This window comes from Pteropus alecto, unplaced genomic scaffold, assembly GCF_000325575.1.
Source record: "Pteropus alecto unplaced genomic scaffold, ASM32557v1 scaffold276, whole genome shotgun sequence".
Taxonomy (NCBI): domain Eukaryota; kingdom Metazoa; phylum Chordata; class Mammalia; order Chiroptera; family Pteropodidae; genus Pteropus; species Pteropus alecto.
The window spans coordinates 4,079,699-4,087,501 of NW_006438074.1; positions in this window are offsets into that span (position 1 = coordinate 4,079,699).

Here is a 7,803-nt window from a genome sequence, read left to right on the forward strand (position 1 = left end):
CAGACCTTGTTGGGTCGATAATCCTTGCTGACAGGGCAAGGCAGGGTTATTGTTTACACTCCAGATCTGTCTTCTAATATTTTTAACCTTGAAATTTAGCTAGCGAGAGAAGTAGGAATGATTTGGAGCCCTTTAGAACAGAAAAAAAGATGAAAGGCAAGAAAACTAGTACTTTATGTTGGGTGTCTCATTTAACACTCCCAACAAATATGAGGTGGAGTTTATCACAACTATTTTGCAAATATAGAGTTTGGAGTCCCATAATTAGCAAGGAACAGGGCCAGAACCTGGACCCGGACCTAGAGTTGCACCCTCAACCCTCCTTATGTTTCTAGGTGTGATTTCCAGAGTGATTTACACTCAGATCAGGGTTCTTCCTGCTAGGGCTATTTGCAGTATCCAACCTCACTCATTCTGACTTCTGTGGCCCATTTATGTGTCCTGAGATGTCCAGTAAATACCTGATGAGTGAACTCTTCCTCCTCTGGGGTAGGAATGCCCAGGGGGCTTCTATGCTCACTCCCCGAAGCCAGGCAGAACATCAAATCTACCCAGCTAGTGCACCCCAGGAGTGGAGGAGTGAAGGGAGGCAGGGAGAAGCTGGGCTGGGTGAAATGTGGCAAAGAATTCTTGTCAGAAGCTCTGACACCTAGAAAGAGAAGGTCACTTGAAGTTTATGTGTATGTAGATGTATGACTTTGCTAATGAGATTTGTTTGCCCTTTTCTGAGGGGTCTCAGTGGCCTCAGCCCTCTGAGTGGGACTCTTGGTTGGGAGTGTTGTTTCAGAGGACACTGAGCAGACCCCAAAAGGTATACAGAAGAGTTAACATAGCAGGCCTACGACTACTATCTTTTGAAAGCCCTGCTTACAGATTTGGCCTCTGGGAACCAGGCTTTCAGGAGAGTTCCCTCCACCCTAACTGATAAGAGTGAGTCACTGTGCCTACACTGTGTGTGTGAAGCATTGTGGTTTATGCTCAACAACTGCTTTCCTTCTGGGAGTCTGGCATTTCGTGGGGGGCATGCCAAGCAGAAGGTGCCGACGTGACCAGCCCCCAATAAAAACCCTGGGCACTGTGTCTATCAAGCTTCCCTGGTAGCATTGTATGGTACATGTCACAATTCATTGCTGGGGAAATTAAGTGTGTCCTGTATGACTCCACTGAGGGAGGACTCTTGAAAGTTTGCCTGGTTTCTCTTTGCTGATTTCGCTTTTTATTCTTTTGCTGTAATAAATCTTAGGCATGAAAATGACTAACTACTGAATCATGTGAGTCCTCCTGGCAAAACATTGAACCTGAGATGGTCTTGGAGATTCCTGATAGAGTAGGAAAGGAGGAGAAAAGGGTAGAGGTGGGTTAAGAGCTTTCCCTGCCTAGACGCTTTTCATCTATGCCTGCAGAAAATCGTAGGGCTAAGTTCCTTTATCATTCTACTATGCTATCTTTCTGTCTCTCTTCCCACCTCCCTTCCAAAATGGTTTGGTCAGAAGAAAATAGAATACTGCTCCATTTGTTACAGCATACAGCAGACTTTTTGAGGCTCTATAAGAAAACCCTAACTAGCCAACTTTTAGAAACAGCAGAAATGATAGATAGAACACCCCTAAGCACTGCCAAATGATTTAAGTTATATAACTTTGAGTTTAAATTTTTTTAAGAAATGGCTCTTCATTAGCTCTGATGACTGCTTCTCCTTATACATTTGCATTTTGAGAGAGTCAGAGTATGGAAATGAGAGAGCCTATATTAATGATGAAAGCATTCAGCTGCCAGTAAAAAAACAATTTCACCATAATGCTTTAAGTAAATAGGGGTTATTTTTCTCTCAAACAGGAAGTCTGGAGATATGCTGTCACTGATATAGGTTCAGAGGTTTGACAATGCCAGGTCTAAAGCCTCAGTGATCAATTGGTACTTCTCTTATGGTTGTCACATGGCTGCTCAATTCATCAGTTCTTCACTCAAGATAAGAAGGCAGAAGGAATAAAATGGTGGTACTTTTTGCTGGGAAAAACAATAATTTTCCAGGAGGCCCTAGCAGATACTGTTGTTCAGAATGGTGTCACATGACCATTACTACTTTCAAGGGAGACTGGGAAAAAGGAGACTTTCTCCTTCCCAGCTTTGTGGGAGTCCAAGTTCCATCAACCTTCGGGTTTCCATGGGAGCCCACAGCCCTGGGGTTGAGACATTCTCTGTCTATCTTCTGTTTATGGTTTATTGTTCACCTTGCCATTCGCTTACGTCAGCACAAACTAGTTGGCTCGGTTTTTAGACCCTATGAATTTTATCTAATGGATTTAACAAACCTTTTCCAAAATGAGAAAACAGTTGTATAAGGAAGATGATCTCAGAGTGCAGTTGAACCATGTCGGCCTAGAATACCTGTTGTCACTCTCCGAGGAAAGCCTGTCCTGGTGTGAACCAGACTCAGAAGCTTATAGCTTTGGGAGTGCAGGAGCAAGGCAGTCCCCTAGAAGTCTATCAGAGGTGAAATTTGGCTCCTCTTGAAATCAACTGAATTCAGGACCCTCAGAGGCAAATTGTTGACTTCTTCAGGGCATCATTGTAGGGTCCATTAGAGCGTAATGGAAAAAGGACTCCACCAGAGCCCCTGAGCATGATGAGAAGTGTCAGGTAATGTTTCATTTGAGTGTGGAGAGGCTGACTTTCCGCTAGAAAGGCTTTACAGGAGTCTGGAGAGTGGGCTGAACAAGCAAGTCATTTTCTCAAACGGGGAGCCACTCTGGCTCTCTCTACACATATCTGGCCATAACTCCGCCAGTCAATGCTTTCCTCAGCACCAGTGATGCCTGCACCCCAATGATCAGAATTGTCCATCACCATAGCAACCTCAAGAATGGCTTCAAATGAGATCGCTTTGATCCTCGAGGATGCAGGTGTACTTTTCTTTCTTTTCTGTCCCCCTCCCCACCCCTCACCCCAAGAGGCAGGGCAGGGCAGTGATAGAAGGATGATAAAAGTTAGGACTGAAATTAGCTGTTGAAGCTGCTCACTCCAACAAGAAATGGCACATACCTCTAGGCAGAGGAGGAACAGATGGTGTGTAACTTGTACTATCAGCCTCTTGAAGCATCTGCCCTCACATAGATTCTCAGATCTTCTCACAGGGAGAAGGGGATTTGCATTATAGCTTCAGGAAATAGGAGAAATGGGATTGCTTTCCTAGGTAGAATTTTGATATATAAACAAGAAAATAAGAACGATTTTCAGTTATTGCTCTCTCTTGTGCTTGCTTGTTTTTCAGAAGCAGTCTGGTTTATGCGGAAACATTTGACAATTCAATAAATTCAGCAAACTTTTATGGAGTGTCTTCTTTTTATTTTTATTTGATGGTTTGCATCTCACCTCTTCCAACAGGAATTCCAGGAAGTTTACAATCAAGGACATAAAAGATACGACTAAGAAAATAGAAAATCAGGACCAAGGAAAGAAAAAAGCAAATATTCTAACCACAGGGGTTAACATAGTGGTAAACAGATGAATAAAATTTAACTTTGAGAATTCTAAACAAAGGGACAAAAATAATTTATATTCTTATCAGTTTCTCTTGAAGAAAATTTTTCTATGACCAACTCAAACCAGTAAGCTCTGAACCTTCTTCAAGCACCTCATTTTGTCCATAGCGCATCTCTTTGCCTCCCTTATAGACTATGGGGCAAGAAATGTTGGTACATCCTTGAAAATCCTCTCACATGAGGACTTGCAGACATCCAGCTCTAGCCATATAAGATGGGGTCATCTGGGACAGGTAGGCTCCCAAGATGAGCTCTAGAGGATAGAGGAAGGAGCCTATAGTCCTAAGTAGAGAAGTCTCCAAATATGTTGGCTTTAGCCAAGATGCCACACAAATACTGTGACACCAGTGAAGGGCTGGAGTGGTCTGAGCAATGATTCCCATTTTCTTTCTCTCACTTTTACACAATTAGAGTCCTCTCCGTAAGACCTCCTCAGGCCTTCTGATTATGGCTTCCAAAGAATTCGGCAGCCTGTCTCTCTAACTACTGAATGGTACTTTCTTCTAAGTCGATACCCATCCTTCTCTTGCATTGTCCACAATTCGTAGATAAAACATCCTCTCCTCCAACTACAGTGGCCCAGTGTAGCTGGTGATCTTTCACTCCGCCTGCAGATTCTCCCTCCCTGACCTGCACCCCCCGTCGTGATTTGCATGGGCATATTTGAAATTTGTCACATTCCTCTTCATAATCATCATTATTGTTTCTCTGGTGCTTTTGTGACAGGCGTGGAACAGAGAGATTCGCATAAATTAATTAATTTAAGCCTCCGTGCTATAGAGTAGAGGTTGATTATTGTCATTTCACAAAAGACAAAACAGGTTCAAGAAGGCCACATCACTGCCCAGGGCCTCATCACTAACTAACGAGTGTCCAAATTGGGATTTGACCCTAGGAGACTGAACTCAAAACCTGGCTTCGCACCGTTACATCGACTGTCTTCATCTTACTCATTATGCTACTGTGATGAAAAGTGTCAACAAGATAGCGCACAGCAGCTGCTTTGCATACACCACTACATGTTGCTTACACACACTAAAAAGGCGGTTTTTCAAACCAACTTTTTACTCAGTTTTAATTATGCATATTAGGTTGTATTTCCATAAATTGTCTTTTAACTGTTTGTGAATGGATAGCCACTCCAGAAAATAAATCTCTTAGCACTCAACATGAGAAAAAAAAATCCTTGTTAAATATTTTGTTAAAAATCATTTCGTGTTGCTGCCAAAGCAACAGCAAATAATTAAATTCCTTTGCATTTTATGACACAATTTACATAGCTGTCAGTCTATTCCTATCTGTAAATGTCAGGCATCCCAGTCCGGGTCCTCCAGGGTAACCTGTGTTGGTGTAATTATGATTTCGGCGTTGCGAGCCAGGTTTGAGTGGCGACTTGGCGGTTCATTCGACAGCCCTAAAAGCCCTGAGAAAAGGCGAAGCGACGAAGGGTTCCAGGTCAGCTCTCTCCACTCCCCCAACCACGGCCCGGCCTGCTCCCGGCACCGCCGCTGCAGCGAGCACCACACGCATCGCAGTCTGGGGAAGTCCCGCGACCATTTTTATTCTATGCCTGATGCCCAAATATGACCTTGAGCTATCTTATCTTCTATCTATGCCTAGTTTATTTATTTTTTTTCCACGTTTATAAACCATTTTCCTCTTCTATGTAAGGAAATGGCAATTTTGGAAACGGCTTTGCATTCAAGGAAGAAGGGCACTCTTCAAACAACACTGCATCCGTATCAACATATTTTTCTTAGTGTTAGTTACAACTGAAAGTTATGCTTTCCATCCTGTGTATTTCAGCAGTGTGTGTGTGTTGGGCGGGGCGGGGGGGGCAGAGGTTGGGAGTGGGAGGGAGTAGAACAAAGGGAGCAAAGACAGAGAGACAAACTCCAAATGGCTCAAGGACAGACAGAATAAAACTTTTCCTGTTTCCTCCTACAGAGCTCGCAATACTGCAAAAACTGTCTGACTGTCTTTGGGCAACACGGCGGGGCCCTGGGTCAGCCACACAGACCTACGTGGCTTTGATGGCCTTTATCGGTTACACTAAAGTTAGTCATATTAATCAACACCGCACTGATGTGTTGCGAGAGCTGGATATTTTAAGTGTTCTGAAAATTTCTTCAAGCCAGCTGGTGATGTCTTATCTGCTGGGTCACAGGTCACCATAAACACAGAACCTAATAGCAGGACATGTGCAAGGGTTTAACCACAGTTATCTACCGGGAGACCCATGCAGCATCCTAGAGAAAGGAAGAAAATTTTATGACTCGGAAAGAAGACAATGCAACCGCTCTAAGCCTGCTGCTTCCTATTATGGAAGAAGCGAGCAGGGAACTCAGGAGCCACAGGGAGCTTCGGTACCAGTGACCATAAACTGGGAGGATACAGCAGGAAGAGAAACAATTTCCCTAGCTCCAGACCCGGGGGGAATGGAGAGAACAATGAACAGAAAGGAATCTGAAAGAAAAACCAGAAAACCAGATGGGAAATTGAAAAAGAAAAGTCCCCTGGGCAATTCATTAAAGAAGGGACTTAATTTCAGGTCAGATTAAACTGCCTCAGGTCTTCTCTACTGAAATGGGGTGGCTGCTCAGGACATCCATCCATTTCTACGTATACTTCAGGGAAGAGACTCCATCCTGGTGAGGTCTCAGCCATCCTGGGCTCTCTGGGCTAAGGCTACAGAGAGGTGCAAGGCTGGAGAAGAATTCACAGGAACAGCACAGCTTCTCCTGACAGAGGGTACTGAGACCTCCACAACTCTAGCAGGAGTCTGTTTCTTTCCAATAGTAATCCAACATGAGCTCAACTCTAATTTTATAGGTAGATTACACAGAGAGGAAACATTCAACAATCAAACCCACAGAGACCAAACTCCAAAAAGTAGCTAAGGAAAATAAGCTAGAGTGAAACTAGGGTAGTGCAATTCCTTAGAATGCTTTTTTTTTTTTTTTTTCCCCTGTATGCTATGAGGACCAGAAACCAATTAACATTGCAATTCAATTTTGTAAAACCGTTTTCTGAGGGTGCCTGGACACTTCCGGCCACTGTGCTGCTCAGAACCTCTTTGGTAGTTGAAGAGATTTCTACTTCATCTTCTCTTTCTCTTGAAGGGTGCTAGGGTAGGCCCAGCGTGGAGGAGATGAGCAGGAAGAGAGCCTTCCAAAGCCTGTGTGTATGTTCTCTAGGATGCAGGAAAAATGCACTTGGTTTAGCTTTTCTTCCCAAAAGAGTAATCCACGTTGCTTTCTTAGCTTGTAGACAAGTTACAATGAGTTTCAATGACTTACAATACATTCAAGTCTGTGTGAGGATGTTTAAACACATCAGTATATCCTAAGGCCATATAGCATAAAACAAAACCAAAATGCCTAATAAGATATAATTAAGGCAATAGAAAAATAATAGCTATTACAGAACAGATAAAGGAAGATTTGAATAATCCGAACCTATGTAAACAAATAAATCATCTTGCATTCTTGGGTGATGATAAAATTACTTAATAAACTGAAAGACTGAAGAATTTCTGTGATTGCACAGGACTAAAGCCGGGGGAAGCCTAGCTTTCTTTTGATGTTCACAGGTTATTAGTGATGTTTAAAATTGTAAATGAAGAACTATACTACTGACAATTGAGTAAAACAAGTAAAACTAGGGAAATAAGGGGTAAAAAACCTGGTACTAAATTTCTAAAAGATATAAGCCTTGCATAAATACGGGGGTCTGAGAAGCCAACAGTACAGCAGGGGCTGACTGCCTGGTCGGCGTGCTGGGGTGGATGGCACAAGCTCAGAAGAGTCGCTAATGGCACTATCCAAAGCAAAGAGAAACTGCTGACTCTCCCGCTCGCATGGTACTAGGTTTAGAATTCATTTATTCATAGATTTGTTCATTCGCTCAATATTTGTTAGTCTCTGGGCTATATCAGGCTTGGCCCTGGGCATGGGGGACATCCAGGTGAATAAGACAAGGTCTTTACTATCATGAGGCTTGTTTTCTGTGGGGAGTAGATTGAAAATAAGCAAGTAAGCCTATGAACAGATGAGATAAAATCAAATAGTGGTAACTAGTATGAAGAAATGACAACCAGGTAATGGGACAGTGTGGCTGGAGGTGATGATAGGAGCAGCCATTAGATAAAGAGGTCAGGGCAGGTGTCTCTCGGAGAGGCAAGTGGCATTTGAGCAGAGATCTGAAGAGTGAGAAAGACATGGTCACGTGGAAATGCTGGGGAGAGAGATTCTAGACAGCA